The sequence below is a fragment of the Canis aureus genome, chromosome 1 (genome assembly GCF_053574225.1).
Source record: "Canis aureus isolate CA01 chromosome 1, VMU_Caureus_v.1.0, whole genome shotgun sequence".
Classification (NCBI taxonomy): Eukaryota; Metazoa; Chordata; class Mammalia; order Carnivora; family Canidae; genus Canis; species Canis aureus.
The window spans coordinates 54205994-54229649 of record NC_135611.1 but is presented as its reverse complement, the minus strand read 5'-3'; the positions used below and the strand labels follow the sequence as shown (position 1 = coordinate 54229649).

The window sequence follows — 23656 nt, the reverse complement described above, 5'->3', positions numbered from 1 at the left end:
CATGACAAAACAAATGCAATTTAAAATAACACCAAGGTAGCATTTCCACCTGTCAGATTTGCAAAGATGAACAAACTTGCTAACACACCACTGACAAGTCTGTGAATGTACGGCAGGTATTTCCATACATTCCTGCTGGAATGTGTCAGTTGATACAGCCTTTGAAGCAGGTGATTTGGTGGTATCGATCAGTATTAAAAATGCATTTACCCAATGAAGCAATAATTCTCCTCCTGGGATTTATTATTTGGATACACTCACCCATAGGCAGAATGACTTAGCGAGGTATTCAGATTTTGCAGCATCGTTGGAAAGAGAAATCGAAAACCATGCAAAGGTCTATCTTGGCTAAATGAGATTTGCAGCAGTGACACAAATGCCCTGAAGGGTCTTCCAGGTATTTAGGTGTGTGAAGGAAGGAAAATGTAGAGCAGTGTGCATGCATTCTTGTGTTAGGAAAGCCGATACAAGTGTATACTTGTATTTGCATGTGGAAACTGGACAGAAGTTCAGGAAAAGCATTGGCCACTCCTGCTCGGAGTGCTCGGAATTTTTTAGGAAAAAATTCTTGTGTTAGGAAGGCCGATACAAGTGTATACTTGTATTTGCATGTGGAAACTGGACAGAAGTTCAGGAAAAGCATTGGCCACTCCTGCTCGGTGGCATGGGTGGCCGGGGGGAGCAGGAGTTGTAGAGAGACTGTTAGTATATCCTATTATGTGTGTTGAGTTTTGACTAACATAATTTATTACCTGTTTGAAAATTCAGTTTCCATACAACAATGTACTGAAATGCCATTTAACTATTTGTCTGTCCCCTGTTCGGTGGTTGAGCCACTTTTCCTTGTTATTATGTTTTTTAAAAATATTTTTATTTATTTATTCATGAGAGATGCAGAAAGAGACAGAGAGATAGGCAGAGGGAGAAGCAGGCTCCCTTCGCAGGACTTGATCCCAGGACCTTGGGATCACGACCTGAGCTGAAGGCAGACACCCAACCACTGAGCCACCCAGGCGCCCCTTGTTATTGTGTGTGTGTGTGTGTGTGTGTGTGTGTGTATTATCTTCCTGTCGAGATCATAGTTTGATGTTTCTGAGCCTGAGTGCCTCCTCTAGCTCCCACTTACATCTACACAGGATCCCAAAATGTCAAACCATGAATATTACAAAAAAAAAAAAAATCACGTGCATCAATACCCCTCACCCTTTTCTGTGTCACACATGGACTTGAAGGGGAGGGGAAGGAGACCCACTTCTATTTTAACGTAATTTCTGCCTCCGATACAGTCTGTGGTTCACATTTAAGATATGAAGGATTGTTTAAACCGTTGGAGAGCTGCCCAGCCCGCTTCAGCTGGTAGAAATCACTACATTTTGGCAAGAAACCGAGTGTCTTCCTGTGAAAACGTGGGCTGTACGTTCTAGCACTCCTGCTCTGAATGGAAGCGGAGCCTCCAGTGGTCTTGTCAGCGAGTCCCGTGGGCCCCCGGCGGGTTACTGTGATCTCCTCCAGTGCTGTGGGGACTTGACTTTGCACTTAGGGCAGGGGCGGTAGGCACTTAGGCGCTCACTCATCCCTGGGCAGAGCCTGCGCAGCGCTGGCCGGGCTCTTGCCCCCCCCCCCCCCACACCTCTGCCCCCTCTCCCCCGGCTGGGCCTTCGGGGTAGAACTGAACTCCTCATATTTGATCTGTTCCCCGATTTTATTGGGTTTCTCCCTTCCTCCGTGGGTCGGGGACCAGCCCCGCCTATTTTCCTGTGCTCTGCTTTATACCGCTGACATCGTCTTATCGTTTAATATTATTTCCTCCTAGTCCCGCCATTGGTTTTATTTTAGCTGCTACTTCCTTCCGAGTTACTGGAGTTTGTGAAAACCCTTTCCTACCCTCGAACGTCAGCCTTCCACGCTGACAAACGTTTTTGACACATATATTCATGCTTCTGAGGTCCTTACCTCACTCACTCACCCCAGGCCTTGGGGACCTTTGGGCCTCTTTCTTGAAGGCACTGTTTTTCTAATTTTTTTTAAAGATTTTATTTATTTATTCATGAAAGACACACACACACACACACACACACACACACACACACAGAAAGAGAGATTGGCAGAGACATAGGCAGAGGGAGAAGCGGGCTCCATGCAGGGAGCCTGACATGGGACTCGATCCTGGGACTCCAGGATCACGCCCTGGGCTGAAGGCAGGCGCTAAACCGCTGAGCCACCGGGGCTGCCCTCTAATTTTTTTTTTAAGATTTTGTTTATTTATTCATGAGAGACACACAGAGAGAGAGAGAGAGAGAGGCAGAGACACAGGCAGAGGGAGGAGCAGGCTCCACGCAGGGAGCCCAACATGGGACTTGATCCCAGGACTCCAGGATCACGCTCTGGTCCGAGGCAGGTGCTAAACCGCTGAGCCACCCAGGGATCCCCAAGGCACTGTTTTTTCTGTAGAAGCCTGGGGTGTTCCAGGAAAGCCCTGGAGATGCTTGCTGCCTTCCCCTCGCCCCTCCCCCCACCATCCCCTCTCCCGCCTTAGGATGGGGGATGGGGGATGGAGGTTGGGGGTGAGAGGTTGAGCCCTGCAGATGCCTTAGGGCCTTGTCACTGAGAAAGTGCTTATGTTAAAGTGACTCCTGATTACTATCAATGCTCTGGCTGAAGTAAGTTTCTCAGAAGATTCTGCTATAGCTGTAGAGTTTTGGCACCTTCTGTGTTTCGTAACTGTTCTGTTCTTTTTATCAAATGGGCCATCGTTAGGAAATCTGTCATTTTTTTTTCTAAGTGATTTTTTTTAAATTCTTTTTGTTTTGTGTTGGAACATTATAAAGATATCCCAGCCAAATCTGTGAGATCCAGAATTATTATGACTTCTCGTATGTGGGGTGCAGTCTGGTGGGAAGTACCTCGTATTGTTAACACAGTGAGGTAGTCAGAACTGGGTTTGGGGATGTCCTAAAGTTTTTACAGATGCCGTTGCCAGATAGAAATATGCCCCAGAGAGAGCTGTGTGGGGGGAAGAGGTACCAGCAGCTTTCTCTTGTTCATTTTGTTCCTTCTGGATAGAGTGTTGGCTCTCCTCAGTATCCTCGTGCCCTGGGATTGGCAGCTTCTTGGTGAGAAAGCACATCAGACTACCTCCTTGGGGGAAGTAGTATGATGGGTTGAGAAATGGGTATGTGTCTCCCAGGGACACAGGCTCACATGGTGTTTGGTGAGTAACACAGACCTGCATTGGAGCACTTGGTTTGCCAGTCTCAGGATGGCCATGAGCATGACACAAGGTAGGGCTGTCTAGTGTGCACAGTAGTGCCTTGAAAAAGTGCTGAAGCACGTCCATCGTCACTGCCTTGGACTGAGGGAGCCCAGGAGACCGTCTTCCCTGAGAGGGTACCATGGCAGCCCCCTAGGGGACCTCTGCAGGTGGCAGGGAGATGAAGTCAAAGGCCACCAAAAGCATCCATTTGGCTGGAAAAGGTGTTTCTTTATAGTTACAGGAAGCACAGCTTCTGGAAACACGGATACCAGGAAATGGCTGGAGTCTTAGTGCAATTCCACTTTCTTGGCAAGGAATTAAAGGACAATGTGTTGAAAATAAAAGGGAAGAATTTTTGGAAAGAGAAAGAACTAAAAAAAAAAAAGTGATTGTCATTAGAATTCTTCCATTTAGGGGAATCTGCTTTTTGAGTGGCTATTATAGGCATTTCCCCATTTATGGATCCTCTGCACCTCCAACAGATGTGACCTCTCTTCTGTCTCTGAATCGTTCACGTCCACTTGGCCTGAGGAAAAAGGAGTGTTTCTCTGGGCCTCCTTACTGAGTGCAGTGGGGTGGGAAAGCCCTGCAGCCCTGGTGCCCCCCCCCCCCCCGTGAGCCCTGTGCCTGCTGGCCATGCAGCCCACGTCTCTGGGCCACTGTCCAGAGGACACTAGAGCTCAGATTTGGTTTGTATGTTTAGCTTTTTTCTTTGCAGCTGGTTATTTATTTACTTCAGAATTTTGTAGATTGTTGGCCTGTATTTTTAGCTAACTACATGAGTGGTCTTAGCCCTGTATACGTGTTCCATTTTTCTTTTGTGATTTAATTCCGTCTAACTTGAGGAAGGGTGAGAATGGACCCACTAGCAGTTATCTCCTTGAGAGTGAACTTTGAGTCTACATCTTATTTTATTTTATTTTATAGAAGTTTTTAAGCACTCTACACCCAACGTGGGGCTTAATCTCAGAACAGGGAGACCAGGAGTCACATGCTCTACCGACCGAGCCAGCCAAGCGCCCCCATGAGTCTACATTTAAAAGCCTTTAAAAAACATGCTGCATCTGGTTTGCATTTGTCGGAAACAAAACTATTAGTGAGTTATAATTATTTTAATTTAAAACTTCACAAATAATTTAAGGAATTACACTTTTCTCTGTTACGATATTTTGGAATTCTTTGATACTATATGGTGGATGTCTATCTGTTTTTTTAGAGATTTCATTTATTTTATTTTTTGAGAGAGAGAGAGAGAGAGAGCAAGCTCAAGTAGAGGGGTGGGGAGGGGCAGAGGGAGAGGAAGAAGCAGAGTCCTCGCTGATAAGGGAGCCCGACGGCTGGACCCTGAGCCCAAGCAGATGCTTAACTGATTGAGCCACTCAGGTGCCCCAGACATGTATGATTTTAAAAAATTATTAAATTGGCTTCTGCTTTTCAATAGGTAATAGTTCATAAACATTAAAAGAAATTCCAGACGGACTTCAGCTGTGCCACCATGGTGAGCGCTCCTTCCTCCCGTTCTTCGAAGGAGCACCCAGATGATGGTGAGTGCGTCCTGGTGCCAGCGCTGACAGCCAGTTCTGTCCTTGACATCGCAAGCTTGAGGCTTGTCCTCTGTGTATCTCAGGTGATAGCAGCATGTTCAAAGGGAATCACTCACCGAGTGTGTTACACATGAAATGAAGGGTCCCAAGCAGCAGGACGGGGCACTGGAAACAAGGATTTCAGGCTAAACTTGGGCTCTAGTCTCCTCTCTGCCTACTTTCTGGGAACACCAGTTTCCTGCTCTATAAAACGGCTCTCAGTGGATGCTAGTTTCTCTTCAGGAATTTTCCTCCAAAGAAGAAATAGCTGATCTCTTTTAAGTCATAATACTTTGGGATTTTCTTGAATTACAAACATTTTACGTTTGTAATATTTTTGTTTTGACTCTGTATCAAGAACAAGAAGCTCAGCTTAGGTTGTTACTGTAGGAAGACAAAGAAACCATGGAGCAGTTTTCAGAAATCCTGAAAATACTACTTCTGGTTTTTAAAGGGAACTGACCGTGTTCCCTGGCCTGCAGTGAACGTGCTGTGGCTCCGGGCTGCCGCAGAGCTGCTCCCTGGCCGGTGCCCGTCTGGCCCGTTTTCCGGAGAAGACTCCAGCAGGCTCCTATTTTAGGATTTGACCTGCTGCTTAGCTTGCTGGGTGATTTCCCTTCCTTTACTCTCCTAACTTATGTAAGGAGTGGCGTCAAGTGGAAGAACCCGGGGAGTGTGGTCGGCGTGTGTAGCAGCGGTTTGGGGTGGGGATTCACGATGGGCTGAAGTCAGTGAGCTGTTGACGAGCTCTCAGTTGATGACTCCTGTGGGTTTTGCCAGATTCCAGTGTAGTTGCATGTCCCTGAAATCACTCAATCACTCTAAGGTCGACCTCTGGCTCCAGTGCTTCTCGTCATTACTCAGTTTCCCTGAAGAGAAATTTGGAAGAATCCCAGTTTCTTAGTCTGGTTTTTCCTGAAAGCAGAGCTTGAGAAGGGATTCCAGTAGGAGCCGGTGAAGTGAGGGTCACAGTCCAGGCCAACAGAGGGGAGAAGTTGAGTTGTTCACATTGAGGTGTGGGGAGAGAGGGCTTGATCCTGGCAGGGACTCCCTCCCAGGGAGGGTTGGGGGTGGAGGGGGCAGCAGCATCTACCCCTGGCTGCCTCCCTCACTGGGAAGGGCTGTTTTGGGGAGTGCTAGCCCTGCACTTGCTAGCCCTGCACTTCCAGCCCTGCACTCTTCTTGCTGGAAGGGCCCGGCTCAGGGTCTCCTGAAAGTAGTGAGGCTAGCGGAGAAGTATGTACCTGAGTAGCAGGTGGACACCTCAAGTGAGTCTCACCTGGCTAGGGCTAAGCCCCTATCTGCTGGGGCAGAAACCAGAAGTGGCCTGGGATGACGGGACAAGGTGCACCAGAGGCCTTTGTTAATAAGAGTACACTCAGATTAGGTACTATCGGTTGTCCTCATTCCATTTCTAGAGTTGGAGGCATTTGACTTTTTAAAAAGTATTAATTTGTTTAAATTCCAGGATTTTCCTTCAGATCACTCTAATTCCAAACAGTTGTGCTTGTCCTACATTATATACTGTATCTCAAGGTGAAATTATGCTTCTTCAGAGACAAAGCATTTCATCATCAAAGAACAGCTAACTTGTATTCTCGCATGCTATATGGGAAGGCAGGGATGTGGAAAGGGTTTTAGCAAAATACTTGAGAACAGAAAAGATTTTCTGATTAACACTCAATTAAAGAGAATGTTAAATAAGCCAGATCATTCTATTCAGAGAGCATTCAAATGGCCAAGTTACCACATTTTGATGTTCTTAGTCCTCAGCTTTTAAGTGATTGCTGTAGATATTTTAATACTGCATAGGGAACGTAGCTTTACTTATAAATTTGGCACGGATGAGATTTGGTTTGGTAAAGTATCCTTATTGTTGCATTTTTCTGAATCAGAAGATTATGTACAAAATGGATTAAATTATTAATCAGTGCTATTAATTATTCACCAGTATGGGGAGTGCATAAGCCTCATTATAGAGGGACTACTTTAAAATAAATACTAAATCATATTCTATGAAAATGTCTGTAGGGAACTACTGTGTTAGAACAAGGAAGACTTTCTCTGTAAAAGCCACATAGAGCATATTTCAGACTCTGGACCATACAGTCCCTGTTGTGGCTACTCATTTCTGCCCCTGTAGCCGGAGAACACAGACAGCACCTACGTGAATGAGCTTTGTTGTATTTCAGTAAATTTTATTTATAAAAGCTGGCAGTGGACTCAAGTTTGCTGGCCCTTCCTTGTATGAGAAGAATATATTATTTTTGCTGAATACAGACGTCTCCTTTTCGGTCTTCAGAAAGGCACTGTATTCCAATAGAAAGAATATCCTGTCACTGAGGTCATGGTTATAGTTTGGGAACATGGTCACCCACCTCAAACCAGTGTGACTTGCTGGCTCTTTGTTGCTGTTGCCCATTTTGTATGGGGCAGGGCACTCTGCGTCTAGTAATTCCACTTCTGTGGGAAGCTGTAAGAGCAACAATTTCATTCCTTTTTGAATTTTTGGGCTTTCCACCTAGAATTTATATCAGTGGTTTTCATTTTTTTTTTTTTTTTTTTTTTTTTTAGTATCTTGTAGTCCTAAGTCACTACAAAGAATAAAAGAAATCAAGAGACACACATCTGAATATGCACTCATCTCTGAGAACTGTAGGATGTATGTGGACTTTCTTTTGGCAAAATGCTTTAAATTTTGTATTTATGTTAGGCTCAGAGAGATGATATTGCTGTATCCTTTTTGAGGGATAACTAGATTAATAATGTACACAGAGGTTGATATATAGTGCTCCAAATGGCCAGTTTCTCAAGAAGTCCCTGTCACATGTGTACTTGTATCTTTGCTTTTTTCCTAAAGTGCTTACTAGTGATCCTAGTGAAGATTTGGGTAATGCAGCCTTATTTAGTATTTAGATATGTTAGGAAGATTTTAGCAGGGTTCGAGTACTGAGTGAATAGTATGCCGTATGCATGATGTAGGATCATGTATTATGTCATGTTACAGTGCACCATCATATAGTGATGGTGTGGAGTAATGAATGAATGATGTTGTGGTACATTAAAGGAGGAGAAGCCCAACGGAAAACCACTGGGGCCTCTCTTTATGAGTGTGATGGCCAGGGATAACCTCAACAGGCAGGGTGACTGCGAATGCCCTCTGCTCAGGGGAGATGATGGAAAACTCCAGGTTTATGGGATTTCTCCAAATGAGAATTCTTTAACAGCTCTCTTCAAACTGGGGTGCCCACTTTCAAGAGTATATTGGGCAAGGAGTTCTTGGAGAAATCAATTTCTATATCCTCAATATTCATATCGACCCTTGATATGGCAGGTCTGCTGGTTTGCTCGTCTACTTTCCCTTTCTTCCATGCCCATCTCCCATTTCCAAAAAGCGAAAGGATTCCCTCTTTCCTACCCACAATCTCATGGTGGTTTGTTGTCCCAGAATGTAAACATAGGGTACTAAACCAGGGCACAATCTGAGAAGGTTCTTCTGTGAGGGAGAATCCAGGCCGAGCAAAGCAAGGAGAGCTTCTTGGATGAGGCAGAGTGTATTTCACCAGCTTCACAAACCGCAGAGCTTCTGTGTGTCCATCCACTCATCCATCCGTCTATACATCCGTCCATCCATCCGCCCATCCATCTATCCATCCACCCATCCAGCCATCCATCCGTCTGTCCATCCATTCATCTTTGAATTATAATTCGGAAGTGAGAAGTTGTCACTGGGATGCAAGTGAGCACGTATATCTAAATTACAAAATAATCCTTTCAGAGAGAAATTAGGTCTGACTTAGTTACTTGATGGCATTTAAGGCTTTCCAGTAAAGTTGTGTGGAAGACTTCATTAACTGAATGAGCTATGCCTCAGCTTCCGGATTTTGAGAAAAATACACAGAGGGTGTATTTGCTGTAAAACAACAACAACAACATGGAAGCATATATTATTTACATCTATTTAAACTTGTGGTAAAATTTCATGAATGTCATCTTGAGAAAATATGATAGGGTACAAATTCTGCCAGAAGTTAAGTATGCTGCACAAGAGTGGGTGAATATACAGGGTGCTCTGGACCTGAATGAGCAAACTGGGTGTGAATAGGTTACTACCGTACCAGATGGCATTCCCCCACCTAAGGACCTGAAAGCTGTAAAGGGTGGGGTGATAAAGCCAGGAAGGTAGGAGCTTGGAGATGGGGGTTATGCTTGAGATTTGGCTTACAAGTGTCTTCAGCAGAACCAGAGAGGACTCCAGGGACTGGTCTTACTCGGTTCCACTAGTGCATATCCCGGCATTATAACTAGAACAATGATTTGTGCTTGTGCACACATTATACTGCTTTGTAGGGCACTTTCCTTGGATAGATCTGTAGTGGTTTATGTTTATTATGCACAATTCTGTGTTTATGTGGTTGTCTTCCCCAGTAGAACACGCTTCACTCCAGTGAATACTTTGGAGGGACTCCTGTTGATGCAGTGGTGGAGCATGGCCTGCAGTGAGGGGCCTGTGGTTTGGCAGGCAGGGCCAGCTACATGCATATAGCCTGCAAGGCCCGAGTGTGTATCTGGTGGCTGAACCTGCCTGGACATTTGGAATGGGCTCACTGAGGACAAGTCAGAGGAGGGAAAGACTTTAAGTCAGTGTAGCTGGTTGGTAGAGAGTGGGTGGCAGACGGGAAGGTGTTCTGGACACAGGAGCAGCAGGTGTGGACACCTGAACCCAGAGTCTTGGGCCAGTGGTGTCGTGGTTTGCTGCCTTCCCAGGGTCAAAGCCACATGTCTCGTTCTCCACACAGGGAGCAGAGAAAGTGCACACATGCATTTATGATGGCTCCCCTGACAGATGACAAAAGATGACAAAGGAAACCAAGTTCCCAGGCGGCAGGTGCTGCTGGGCAGCTTTGCAGGTGGCATGGTAAGCTGGATAATTCTGTGGATGGCCACATTTCGTCAGTTTTCTAAATTGTTTTATAGTCATGATCTCATTTGGTTTTTAAGATAGTCCAAAGAAGACAAATCGTAAGCAAAGTAAGGCCCAGAACCTAAGACCTGGACCCTGTATAGGTCCCACTGGGGCGTTGCTGGTGCCCTAAGAGATGTAGGCTGAGGGTGGGAGTGGATGCTGCCCTTGCATGTTATCACCTGTGCTGGACTCCCTTTGCCTCCTGCTCGGGTCTTGCTGGGGCCAGAGCGTTTACCAGATTACTCAAGTGTAGCTTTTAAAGCACCTACTTTTAATGATTTTAGTTATTTTACATAGAAACCTTTCAGAAATGTGTGGTACCTTTCTTATCGTTTTCCTGTCTTTGAGCATCATTGTTCTTTTATAATAATAGAAATGCCTTTTAAAGAACTCTTAAGGCTTATAGTTCTATTTGCTGTTATAGTTAATACTTAATACATAATTAAGACAGTTATATAGTTTTGCTTATCTTTCCAACTTTTAAGGATTTTCTTTTTCTTTTCTTCTCTGTGGGTCTGTGGGCATCAGTCATTTTGTGCTGGGTGCCCATATGCTGCTTACAAAAGCTCTCCTCTCTCTGTACCTGAGGTAGCTTGTTGGCACCTATCTCCTCTGGTCAGGTAAAGCAGATGACCGCATGTGTGGTTAAGCTCTGAGCCCTGCATGTGGGACCTGTAGGCATGCCTCTGGATGAAGTACAGCCCTGCTTGTTGATGCCCCTTCTGACCACGTGGACAATGATTACTGGAGTAGTGACCTTGGATGGGTGATAGTTATTTTGTGTGTGTGCCTTCTCAATGTTTTCTGGGAGGGTGCAGGGCAAGGTAGCAGCCAATATAAAGCTATTGACTTACTGGGTGAATTATATTATTCTCTGCCTTATAAGCTATTTTTAATCAGTAATTTTTATAACAAATATATGTGAACTATTACTTACACAAGCTGTGTGTGACCTAAGTCTGTATCTTAGGCAAAATGCTTGCATAGTTTATCAAAACTTTGTTGTAATGCCTGCCTTCCAGACATAAGAATATGATGTCATTTCAGCCCTTTCTGAACAGGATTTAGAAGGCAGGCAGTGGAGGAGTGCCACAGCAGTTATTAGCAGTTAAGAGGGATGTAGAGATGGTTACCTGAAAGTTCTCCTTTGTTTTGACTTTGCCTTTGTGTTCCTTACATTTTCTTAGGGCTAGAGTAATGAACCTTTCTTCTTCCCATTTTGGAGTTACAGGAGTAAGCTTGTCTAGATTTGGCAATCCAATTAGTTGATAAAGTAACATGAAGGTTTTACTTTTTAAGCTTGTTGGGGAGGAAAAAATTTTACTCTGCCCTTCAAGGTTTTTCTGGATGGTCCAAGAATCAAATGGACATGAGACAGTTAACGGGAGAAAGTCAAACAAAAGTTTAATAACAATGCCTCCTGTGTACATTTGAGAGACCCGAGAAGACTGAATTACTCCCCCAGATGGCCAAAGCTATCACCTTAAATGCCATTTACAGGTAAACACGAGATATTGGGGGTGGGGAGGCAGTTATGGAGGTGACAAGGAAAAGCACTGTAAACAAGGGTGTGATTGTTATGCAGATTTAAGTCTTTGCCTTCTAGAGATTTAAAGTCATCATCTTCCTGGTGCTGTTGGAGATTTCCCTTATACATGTAAATGCCTCTTACAATAGGGTGACTTTTCTTTGGTTTTCAGACCTTTTCCTGTTATTTCTTAAAAATAGCCAGTTTAGGATAATCAATAAGCCAAAGAGACAGCATTCTGGGGTGGAAAAATTCACTCTCCTACCACCTTTATAGACCAGAAATAATATAGATGTACTTGTTTGATATGTATACTGAGTAAGTAATACATTATGGTTGAAAATGGTATAAAACTTTATTATTACATGTATACTAATACAGAAAGAGAAAGGCATACAATTTTTAAAGGACTAAAAAAACCTTGGTGAATAAAAGGCACCAGAATTTTCATGATTTGAAAATCTCTTGGCAATTTAAAAACACTTGCAGGATCTAAAAATGTCACATATCTTGAATACTCATGGAAAATAGGGACATGCATGCATCTTAAAGAACTTTGATTCATTTGATGCTGCATGGATCAGTCTTTATGTCTCCCTTTGTGTTTTGCTTTCATTAACTGCAGTTGAGAACTGTCGTAGGTGCTGCTTCCTATAAAAATAAAATCAGTTCCTGAGTTTTCAGTTGTACAAATGAAGGTCATGAATGAAAAGTCATATGGCAGCAAGTCTGTGCAATGAAGCTGTCAGAGCTTCACGTAAAGAACGTAAGACTTGGAATCAAATGCCTGCAGTTTGAATGTTGAATAGTGTGGATGTTAGCTCCTCCAGCTACTGGCTGTGGATGCCAGGCAAGGCACTGCATTTCTGAATGTTTTCCCTACTCTGTAAAATGAGAATCTTAACTATCCTGAGGCTTCCTTCTCTCATCTTCCCCCCTCCCTTCCTTTTTTTTTTTTTTTTGCCGGGATAAAGATGAAATAATGAATGTGAAAGTGCTTTGTAAACTGTAAAATTCAGCACAAATGTGATGCATCGTTAGGGCATTGTTACAAAATCTCGGGGACACAGAATAGAAAAGTTAATAATTCTCATTGTTATATAATGTTTGAGTGGCAATTGTGTGTTCTGGGTACTCAGAGACTCTGGCTCTCCCTTAGCGTCGTACTTAATTTGCCATTGTTGTTCACATATTCTATTTTAGATTGCTAGGTAGGCAACTAAATACATACCTTATTATACGGTGTGGGTGTCGTGTGGGTGAATTAACCTCGGGATGACGAACTTAACTTTTACCAATTTTGACTAGTATATATTTAAATAATCAAATTTTAAGATTTCATAGTATATGCTTTAAAAATTTTTTATGTTCTTTTTGCATTTATCTTGTGGTTATGTTAACAACAGAAAATACAGTACAAGTGTTCTATCCCAAGCACCGTGCAGATTAGCTGATCTGAGCAGAAGGAATAAGGCTTGTGTGTGTTCTTTCAGAATGTAATGCAATAGTGGCAATAATTGGTTTAAGAAAATTATTTTTCTTTTAAAGCTAGATTTTCTTTGATACAAAAATGACTTGAGCTTTTCCTTCCTAACCTCCTTCCCTCCTTCTTTCCTTCCTTCTTTCCTCTGTTAAAATCCCTTTGCATTTAGCTTTTGTTTGCATTTAGTTTTAATTCCTAAATAATTAGAATTGTAAAGTGGTTATAAATGAACGGGAAGGGTGGATGTGCTGCATTATTAGAATTGTTTCCAAATAGAAAAGGTAAAATCATTTTCTTTTTCTGTGGGGGATGGGGGCAAACAGTAGGAAGTTTTACACTGAGGCATTTCACATAAGACACAATGTTGAGGTCAGATTTTGTGTTGGACCCTCTCAACCAGCATAAGGAAATTCTGACCCATTTTTAGAAGAGATGTTACTGACAGCATTTACTAACATCAGCACTGGACAGAAGAAATGAGAGGATGGAGCCTGGAATAAAAACCTTTGGGGGAAATAGGATTATGGAGAATAATTGCTAAAAAGCATTTTCTTACTTCAAGAGTTAGAGACAAGGCACATTTTTAGAAATTATCTTTTGGCTGTAGGGAAATTCAAGCCAGATTTTGCCTTCTGCTTCGGCACCCTGCCTTTGTTGTAAATATCATTCCCCAGAGAATTCAGGGGAATAACTCCATGAAGGCTTTAGCGCAAATCTGGGAGGATCTCCTGCCAGTGCCAGGGAAGCACATGCTCAGGATCCGAGGGTGCCGCTGTCCTGGCTCATTATTTTCCCACCCGTGGGTAAGAAGAAATTTGTAGTGTTGGGGCAAAGCCTTTCACCTACATTACAAATGATGCCTTTGCCTTTTTGAGGCAGTTACCCTGCCTGATGCATAGGCGTGCCAAAAAGTATTTAATGAGCGTGGACTGGATTCTCACGGCGGTGGGTCATCCTGTCACCTGTGTGTCACTGCCATCTGTCGTAAAGCTCAGTTTTGGGGAGACGGGGCGGGTTGCACTCATTCACAGTCAGGTATGGTCTGTCCCTGTCTCAGGTTTATTTGTTCATAAAGGTGCACTAGAAGCCTAGGGAGGCCTGGGCAGGCAGGACGTGTGGGCAGCTACTGAAGACATCAAAGCTGTGGAGGCCCAGGCTGGAGGCAGGCAGTGGAGGCCCAGGCCACAGGCAGGCATTGTGGTAGAGACCTGGGCTGGAGGCAGGTGGTAGAGGCCTGGGCTGGAAGCAGGTGGTGGAGGTCTGGGCTGGAGGCAGGGCTCTGTGCTTTGACAGGCTCTTTCTGCCTGGGCAGTGTCCCTCTGCTTTGCACACCCCCACCCCCTTACTCTGCACAGTGTGTCAGGTGGCTGAGTGACTAGGACCACAAGTGTGGCTCTCTAGCCTCTGGCCCGTCACCTCCTATCTGCAAGAAATCAATTGCATAACTTCCTTTTGCCTCGCTTAACCTCATCTATAAAATAGAATGAGTGGTACCTTGTTCAGAGGATTAAATTAAATAATAGATACGTAGGACAATGCACCGAATATTTAATCAGCTGTTATATATATATCTTTTTATTGAGGACTTCCACATTAATCATCTCAGATGTGGTCATAGCCGTCTTACTAAAGGTGGGATGCTGTTTTACATAAAATTGACTTTGAGAAGTCAGTGACCTGGTGACTGTCACTCAGCCCCTGCGGAGGTACTGACTCACTGCTGTGTCCTCTCCACAAACTGCCCTGTCTTCTGGGGTGAGGGGGGCAGGACTGGGGCTGGTTTGGGCGGCCCAAAGTTTGTACAGTAGATAGAATGATGCTGATTAAAGCAAGCAAACAACGACGTCAAGAGGAGGCTCGTTTCTGTACCTCCAATTAATTTTTCATGAATGTGTTCATGTAGTGCATAAACAGTCTGTCCAGTTTTTGCAGAATTATTCCCTGTGTAGCAGATTTCCCGGTTTGAATAGTGAGTCTTGCATTTACTGTGGGAAGTAGATGGGAAGAGACAGCTGCCTTCCCGTTTCTGGGATTCACTCAGAGCCTTGCCATGGAACGTCTGGAATGTGAGGTTTCCTGTAAGGGCTGCTTTTGCCTGCATTCTTCCTTAGGAAGAGTTTCCAAAGAGCTGTAAATTATAATAAGATTAGAGTGCTTCTTTTTTGTGATTGATGTTTAATCCTCATAACTCTATGTTGGTAGAAAGACTATAGATGTCATAAATGGAATTCATTAAGTTATGTTTCCGTATTTTCACCCTCTGTGTTGCTCCTCAGAGTAATTGGTGTAATTTTGTTTTGAGGGGTGTATTTGAGCGTCTGTGTATGTTGTATGTCAAGATTTTCTTTGCAAGTAGCCACTGCACTCCCTTTTATGTTTGCTAGTATGATAAAATATGTGGGGGCGAGCATATGGGATCTGTTCTCCAGGATGCATTCTAACCCAAGGATAAGAATTATGGGATTCTTCTTTTTTTAAAAAAAGATTTTATTTATTTATTCATGAGAGACACACAGAGAGAGAGGCATAGATATAGGCAGGGAGAGAAGCAGGCTCCATGCAGGAAGCCTGATGTCAGACTTTATCCCAGGACTCTAGAATCACACCCTGGGCCGAAGGCAGGCGCTCAACTGCTGAGCCACCCAGGCGTCCCTTATGGGATTCTTTTCATAAGATGCATCATATGACCTAAGTGAACAGGAGATGTTTCTTTGCCACACACATGTAAATATCTATCTACAGATAGAATGATGCATTTGGAATTTGTAGAAAAGTAAAGAACAAATGTTAAGGGACGTGCTAGAGGTCATGGGAATGGCTTGCATTACATTGAGATGCTTACATAATGATAACAATTAGCTTGTGATATTTGCAGTTATTTTGAATGTTTACTCTTTGAAACATTGCATCCAGGCAGCTTACTGTAGTTGTACGGTAACATTTTTTGGCTAAGAAAACAATCTTTGGTTGTTAGGTTAGAATATGATATTCCTATCTCTTTATTTTCTGTTTATAATTATTCCCCAGGTGGCTGTTAGAGATATCTTTGTTTGCTTGAATGTCCCAGATTATATATCTCACCAAAGATTATGATCATTAGCATTTTTTATTGGATCAGACCTATTCATTTATTTGGATACAAATGAAACTGTTCTAAGAAGTAATCCCAAATCTCTGAGGAAAATTAACAAAATGAGTAGGTAAGAAAATGTTTAGATTAGTCACAAATCCCTTTTGGAATAAATTAAAATAGATGTAAATATACTCAACTAAAGCATCCGCTTGTTTTATTGAGTACCGTGATTACAAATCCTATATGACACTTGCTGTGGCCAGACGTTTCCTAAGTTAATTGTCTACAAATATGGATCTACAAATTTTTGCAAGTTTCCTTACCTGACCACAGATATAATTAACGGGCTGTCTCTGAGTGTACACTGAGTGAGAAGCAGTATGTTATTGAACTCCCCCTCCTTCCTAACAACAGTGAACACACACACACACACCACACCACTTGACTTTGTGCTTTGGAGACAAATCCAATCTGTGATGGTGTGTTTATGCCAAGACTAAATTGGTGCCTACAGTCTCATGAAATGATGAATAATAACCATTGCTCTTCACAAAGATTATAACAAGGAAGATCCCTTTGAGGAACTTACCTTCTTCTGATGCCTTTTATATATGTATTTTTGAGATTTTATTCGATTATTCATGAGAGACACAGAGAGAGAGGCAGAGACATAGGCAGAGGGAGAAGCAGGCTCTCCACAGGGAGTCTGATACAGGACTGGATCCCAAGACCCAGGATCAGGACTTGAGCCAAAGGTAGATGCTGAACCCTAAGCCACCCAGGCACCCCTCTGATGCCTTTTATAAATTCATTCTCAACACTAGGCATATACTCAGGACACTACTTTATTGGGATCTCACTTGCCTGCTCATCTCTCCACTAGAGTGACTGCATACAGTTTTCCAAGGAGAAGAGTGCCCCTGCCCAGGGGAAGCCCCTTCCTGCTTCTCAGCAGTGGTCGGTCGGGTCTCTACTTGGTGTGTGGCTTGGCTGCCCAGTTCCCTCTCCCCTCTCTCTCCACTCTGGATGAAGGCTAGTGGGTCTTTGTGGAACTAGCAGCTGGGGGAGACATAGTCGCCCACTTTCAGGAGGTACCACAGAGCAGTGATTGCCACCTCCAGCCTTGAGTTAGGACAGGTCAGACACCCGAGGACTCACCTGGACTGTGTCAGGTGGACCCTGTCTGTATATGCTCATTCTCCCAGTAGCAGGAATGGCCTTCTGTTTTTCCAGAACGAGCACTCTGCTTTTCTTCTCTAGACACTGAGTTGTGGAAGTGAGCAGTTGTCATTTTTGCCACAACTACTACAAGCTTACGGTCAAATCTCTGGCTTGTCTGTAGTGTGTGTATATACCCTTTCTGTGGGGTATGTTTTGTCTTTTCCCTATTTCTGCCATTTTATTTCCCTGTTCTTTTTTGCTTTCTTTCTTATTTGTTTCATGGGGGTTTTCTTGTTTTCTCTATGTACTTTATGTGTACGTGTAATGCATACTCTCCGGAATGAGGCAAGGTAAATAATCTTCATTTGTTCACTATTTCGTACAGTCCTGGGGCAGGGGATGTATTATCTTTGATTTACCCAAGAGCAACCAGCGGTTTCAAGGTCATGTGGGATGGAGGTTTGGCTGTAGGTCTGTCTCCCAAAAAACCCAGGCTTATCATACTAACCATACCACGTTCCTTTTCAGGAGAACCACACCTGCAATGTAACGACTCATGATACCCCACAGACACAAATGAACTTCATTGGGCGGCCTGCAGATGCATCCATACAACAAGCCAAACGCGCATATCCCGATTTGCAAGGTTGATCTGAGGGAGAGGTTCTAGATGTGCTCTGGGCCCCATCCCAGATCTACTGAATCAGGAACTCAAGAGACTGGGGCCCAGCACCTGCTCCTGCCCTCTTTACTTTGAGAACCACTCAGAATAATTTTAAGGAAAAAAAAAAAGACAATTGTTTTACTGGTAGAATTTTTTAAAATAACGGCCCCTTCATGTCTGTTTACATTTGAATTCAGTTGGTAAAGATTCAGTTTTTATACGTAGCTGCAGGAAAATATCTATTATGGGAAAAGGGGAATTTTTTTTAAATGATCTACATTATTCCTCATCTCTAATACTCCTCCAAACTACCATTCCCCTTTTCCTTTGGAGTCAGAGATGCTGGGTTTTTAAATGTTAAATTGTTTGTTGCTTTCGTTAATTATTGCATTCTTTCTTTCTTCTGAGGGGACTTTTCGTTTTTTTTTTTTTTTTTCCAGCCTGCAATTTCTGTAACTATAAACAGAGTTGACCTATAAGTAGAGATTTTTTTTTCAAGTAGAGATTTTATAATAACTTTGCTAAGGCGATCCCACCCTCTGAAGATATGGTGGAGAGCTACTATTCATTCTTTAATTTCTTCCTGGTACTTGGAGGCCTCAGAAATGTGCGGTCTCCATAGGGGCTTGGTTTTGAGAAGTAGAGAAGCGAGGGTCTGTCTCACAAATGTATAAAACCAAAGGCACTTGCTTTATTCAGCAGTGTGAGGATCAGACCGAGAGAAAGGCTGTGTTTTGCTACATGGTGACTTTCTTTGTTCTCAGAAATGAGTCTGGTCCATCCTTTGCAGTAATGGGGAATCTCTTCCCCCAAGGGGCTGACAGTCACACAAGGGGTGATGATGCTATGACCGGCCCGTTGTGGACCCTAGACGGGGTGGGGGGGACCCCTGTGCAGTTTACTTAAAACTGTGTGATCCCATCTTGGGTGGAAAGCACTGAAGAGCAGAACATGTTTTACAGAAGTGTCTCAGTCAGGATGTCCTGGACGTGTCCCATAGCCCTAAGGTCCCCTTGTGTTTTGAGCTTCTGTGCCTGAAGGGACACTCATTCACCTTTGTCACTGAAGGTATTGGAGCCAGCCTATGTTGACACTCTGGTGTGTCCGACCCGGACAAGGACAGCTTTGGCCACAGCTACTGCCCCCATAGGGTTACATAATCTGGGCAGAAGTTCTCTGGCCGAGATTTACCAGGGTCCCTGGATCAAAGTCAGAGCAAGTCCCTCTTTTTTTGTTCTTGATTTGAAGTCACAAAGTTATTTTTGAAATCCAGTGATGGAGATGAGCCCTGTTCTCGCAGTTGATGGTAAGGTTCAGAGCACAGTTGTGTTTTCGTTTGGAGTCTCATCCTCAAAACAGTGATTCTCTGAAGTAGGAGAAGTTTGTGGGAATTACAGTGGAAAGCTATTTCTAGGGACAGAGGTCCCACTGTCTCTGTTCTCGAGGCATTCGGAGTAACTGTTACCTGATGTTTGACCTCTGGTCTCCCCATCTGAGCTTTCTACTCAAACTGGAATTCCATTTTCTTTGATTGGAAAGCTGCATAGCTTCTGTGGCTTCCTGCCTGGTGAGGGATGGCATTCCTCCCTGCCTCTGTTAGCTCAGACTCTTTATGTCCTTTTAAAAAAATATATTAGTTATGTCACTGTCACCTTGAATATTAGGTAGGCACTGTCTCTTGGTGGTTGTTTGTATTCCACTTCTACATGTCTGAGGTCACTTTTGTTAAACTCAGGTTTTAAATAAGATATAATACCTGATAGATGTGTTTGTTAACTTCATAGATCACACACACTGCTTTGGGGGTTGGTCTCCCCATTTTACTCTTGGTAATTACTAATAGGTTTTAATTATGTGTGTAATGTTATTATTTATCTGTGATTCTGTAACCGTAAATTTAATCATGTAATAAAAATGTAGGAAATTATTTCATTCAGCGAATAAATCTGTAGTGATATAGATAATGCAGCATTTTGGGAAAGAAACAACAGATGACAGTTTATTATTGTTCAAACTGTCTCACTTAACTAATGCTAAGAAGATTGATTTTTTTTTTATGCCCCCACCCTTACTCTCAGGTAGATGTTAAGGATGATGCATGAATTTATGAAATGCCAGGTGATTGAGCTGAAATTAACCTTCTTCTGTCTGATTAGAAGAAAATAGGTGGCCTCATATACAATGTACAGGAAAACAATAAATACAGTTATTTTGATACTGATACTTATTTTATTGTTAAAATAAGATCCATTGCACCAGACTGATGTGCAGTAGAGCTAGACAGAGCTTTAGATGTGGAGCACATGAGGACTCCATCCAGCTGATTCTGGAAGAGCTGTCCTTGTTGTTCTGTCTCTCCAAGATTTCCTTTCTTCTTCACTTTTTCCACTGAGAAGACTCACTCTCACTAAGTAGAAAGGCCCTGCACCTTAGATCTTTTTTGAGGCTGTAGGCATCATGCTTTTTGTGAGATTACTTCACCGTTTCCCTATCTGTGTTTAAAATAACAGGGTTGTCAAGTATACGTTTCTCTAAGAATTTTTCTATCATAGAAAAAATTTTTCATCTCCAAATATGCTCTGTAAGTGTGTGCTGTCAGGGTTAGTCATGGTGGTCAGAACGGAGTGTTCTCAAAGGTGATGCAGAATAAGAACTAGAACAAAGAATGGAAAGGAAAGACTTCCTTCATAAACAAATAATGTGGGCAGTGGGCCCTAGATAGGACACTCAAAGCACAAGCAACAGAAGAAAAAATAGATAAATTGTATCTCATCAAAATTAAGAACTTTTGTGTACCAAGGGAACACTATTGAGGAAGTGAAAAGATAACCTACAGGATGGGAGAAAATATTTGGAAATCGTATTATCTGATAAAGGTTTAATATCCAGAAAATATAACTGTAACTCCAGAACGAAAAGACAGACAACTCAATTAAAAAATGACCAAAGGACTTGAATAGATATTTCTCCAAAGAAGACCCACAAATTGCCAATAAGGACATAGAAGGATGCTCATCATTAGTCATTAGGGAAATGCAGATCAGAACCACAGTAAGACCACGTCTCACATCTACTACAGTAGCTATAATCCAAAAAATGGAAAATATGTGTTGATGAGGATGTGGGAACTTAAGACCCTTGCCCACTGTTGATGGGAATGTAAAACAGTGCAGGGAAAATAGTTTGGTGAGTCTTTCAAAAGCTAAGCAAAGAATTACCATGTGACCCAGCAGTTCCACTCCTAGATATGTGCCCAGGGGAACAGTAACCAGGGATTAAAATGCTCATAGGCTAATGTTCACACAGCAATTCTCACAACAGTAAGGGTCGAAACAACCGAGATGTCCATCAGCAGATGAGAGGATAAACAAAATATGGTATATATGTGCAATTGAATATGATTCAGCCTTAAAAAGGAAAGAAGTTCTGACAAATATTACAACATGGATGAATCTTGAAGACATTGTGCCAGATGCAAAAGGATAAATATTGTGTGATTTCGCTTAGATAAATTATCCAGCATCGGCTGATTTATTGAGATAGAAAATGTAAGAGGTTACCAACCTGGGGTGAGTGAAAAGGAGAGGGTGGGAAGTGATTGTATTTAATAGCAGAGTTTCTGTTTGGAGATCCTTAAAAAAGCTTTGAAATGAAATAATGGTGTTGGCTGCAAAACGTTGTGAATTTAATTACTGCCATTGAATTGTACACTTAAAGATGGCTAAAATAGCAAATTTTATATTACATAGTTTTGAAAATATGAATTGAAAAAATATTGAAAAAATATGCCACAAACCGTGGCACACTTTAAATGAGTTAGTTATGTGGCATGTGAATTATATCTCAATATAGTTATTTTAAAGAGCCCAAATAATATGAATATTTCAGTGGACTTAGTTGATTTTATGAGCTTCGGCCATGGAGGAAAACTGATCATATGCATATGTCTGCTGTGGAAAGGGGGGACGCCAATGACCCCACTCGTACTCTTCACCATTCAGCCCTGCTTCCTGGACAGTACAGGTGGTGGGAAGCTTTTGCTCAGTGTTCACCTAGTTATATAAACAGCCTTAGGGATCTACCTGGAAAAGTTTCCATCCCATTCACACATACATCCCTTGGTCAGTTATTCAACAGAGGGTGGGGAGAGAGAGAGAGAGAGAGAGAGAGAGAGAGAGAGAAACCAAGTCTGTATGATTCCTGCAGGTCATTATACATTAAATTGTATGCAATTGCTAAAATCTGTTCTCCATGTAATTACATTTTAAAGTACATTCAAATCAATGTTGAAGTAGCCATGCTTGGATTCTCTGCTTTTGTACTGACGTTCCAGGGGTTTCAAGGAACATGAAGTGGTTTCAGATAATGAGTGTTTCACGTACAATTTTTCCTAATTGCGAATGAGTTCTTTATATAGACAATGGGGTTTAATTGAAACCAAAATGAAACCAGTACAGTAAAAATGATTTAATATGATAACAATTTATTCTTGTTAGTTTTTAAATTGAAAGCAATTGCTGCTTCTCAGCTGATTAAAATTCTCAAGTGTGCTTGAATTAAGAGAAACCTCATAACTCAAACTAGACTAATTGAAAGTAGTTTTTTAATATTTCTTTGAGCTTTACTTGGACAGTTTATAAATTAATTTATAGCTAATTAAGAAAATAAAGAGTTTCAATTTGAACGTGTCATTCACGTTGTCTGGCTTTCCAAATGCAGGATCATGATATTTCCAAACCCCAGGTTAGGGGAAACACTTTTGGGGGTGGGGCCCTGGCCATAGGTTGCTGAGGTCATACCTCGGATAGCACCCGCTTTCTAGAATTCTTTCTTCCTGATTCTGTTCTCATGTTGTTATCTAAGGAGAACAAAGAATACGTACCTGCTATGCTGTGGGCCCTTTGTAATTAAATTTTTCTGTGTCCCAGCCCATTCATTCCTGTGTCTTGAGCATGCTGCTGAATGCCAACCGTGTCTCTCACACGCTACACAGACTAACTTTTCAACTCTTAGGAGCTCTGCAAAAGTTCTCTCAACGCTTACTCATCACATCCTCCCACACCATCTACCCACTTGCACATCAAAACTCCTGAAATAGTGTAAAGTCGTTTATCTCTGTATTTAAGAAAAAGCACACACAGCATGAAAATCCTGGTATCAGGGATTCTGATAACTGCAACAAAGTCTGGGCCTTTTAAACTCATCAGTCTGTTAACCCTCAGTTAAGTAAGGGATCTTTTCAATATCTGGATTTTTTTTTTTTTTTTTTAAAGGCCGACACTTGGGGTATTCAGAACATTGCAGTTCTTGTTATGGTGAGGAAAATGCAAGTGCAAAATCTCTGTAATCTGTAATTCTGGAGGTTTTAGACCAGCTTCCTGGATTAGTGGATTTCACCACTTTTTGAAGCAGCACACTTGAAAAAAACTTACCGTTTTGGATAGAAGCCTTTTAAATTTTGCTTAAAAATGACGTGTGCTACCATGACTTCCAAATTAGAGCCAACTAAGATCACTTAACCTTTTCTGGACAGAAGTAAATGGAAATCAGCGCTGTGCTAACACATTTTGCCTGGATCATTGTACCGAAGCCTCCGTACATCCCTGTGAGGCACTGATGAGATCCTCGGCAAATATGTAAGGAAAACGAATGCCACAGAGATTAGGTTTTCTTGGCCTTTGAGCACAGAGTTTCAAAACCCCAGGCAAAGCTGATCCCAGAGTAGCACTGTTCTCTTAATTTCTGATGGTTTAAGATTTTTATAATTTATAGCTGTTTTTGTTTGTTTTGCTGATGTACCTTGGCATTGGTTTATAATCCAGATAAGCAAGGTTTGGCACAATGTCTGAGCAAGGGGAGTAAGCCGCTTTCGAGTGAAAGATTGCGAGAGGCAACCTTGTTAGTAAATGGCACTCACTGGCATCTGGAGAGTCGATCTTCCGTGA

The 23656-nt window shown here is 42.5% G+C and overlaps 1 protein-coding gene and 1 long non-coding RNA gene across 4 annotated transcripts in view; one reads left to right on the top strand and one right to left on the bottom strand.

Moving 5' to 3' along the window:
• PDE10A (phosphodiesterase 10A) overlaps positions 1-23656 on the top strand; it is a 590722-nt gene that overhangs the window by 302266 nt on the left and 264800 nt on the right. The gene's annotated exons all lie outside the window — the stretch shown is intronic.
• The window catches only part of LOC144314961 (uncharacterized), a 54824-nt gene continuing 45528 nt past the window's right edge, over positions 14361-23656 (bottom strand). Inside the window, exon 7 of the long non-coding RNA XR_013380799.1 lies at positions 14361-14941. This is a non-coding gene — a long non-coding RNA (uncharacterized LOC144314961). The remainder of the gene's footprint in view (positions 14942-23656) is intronic.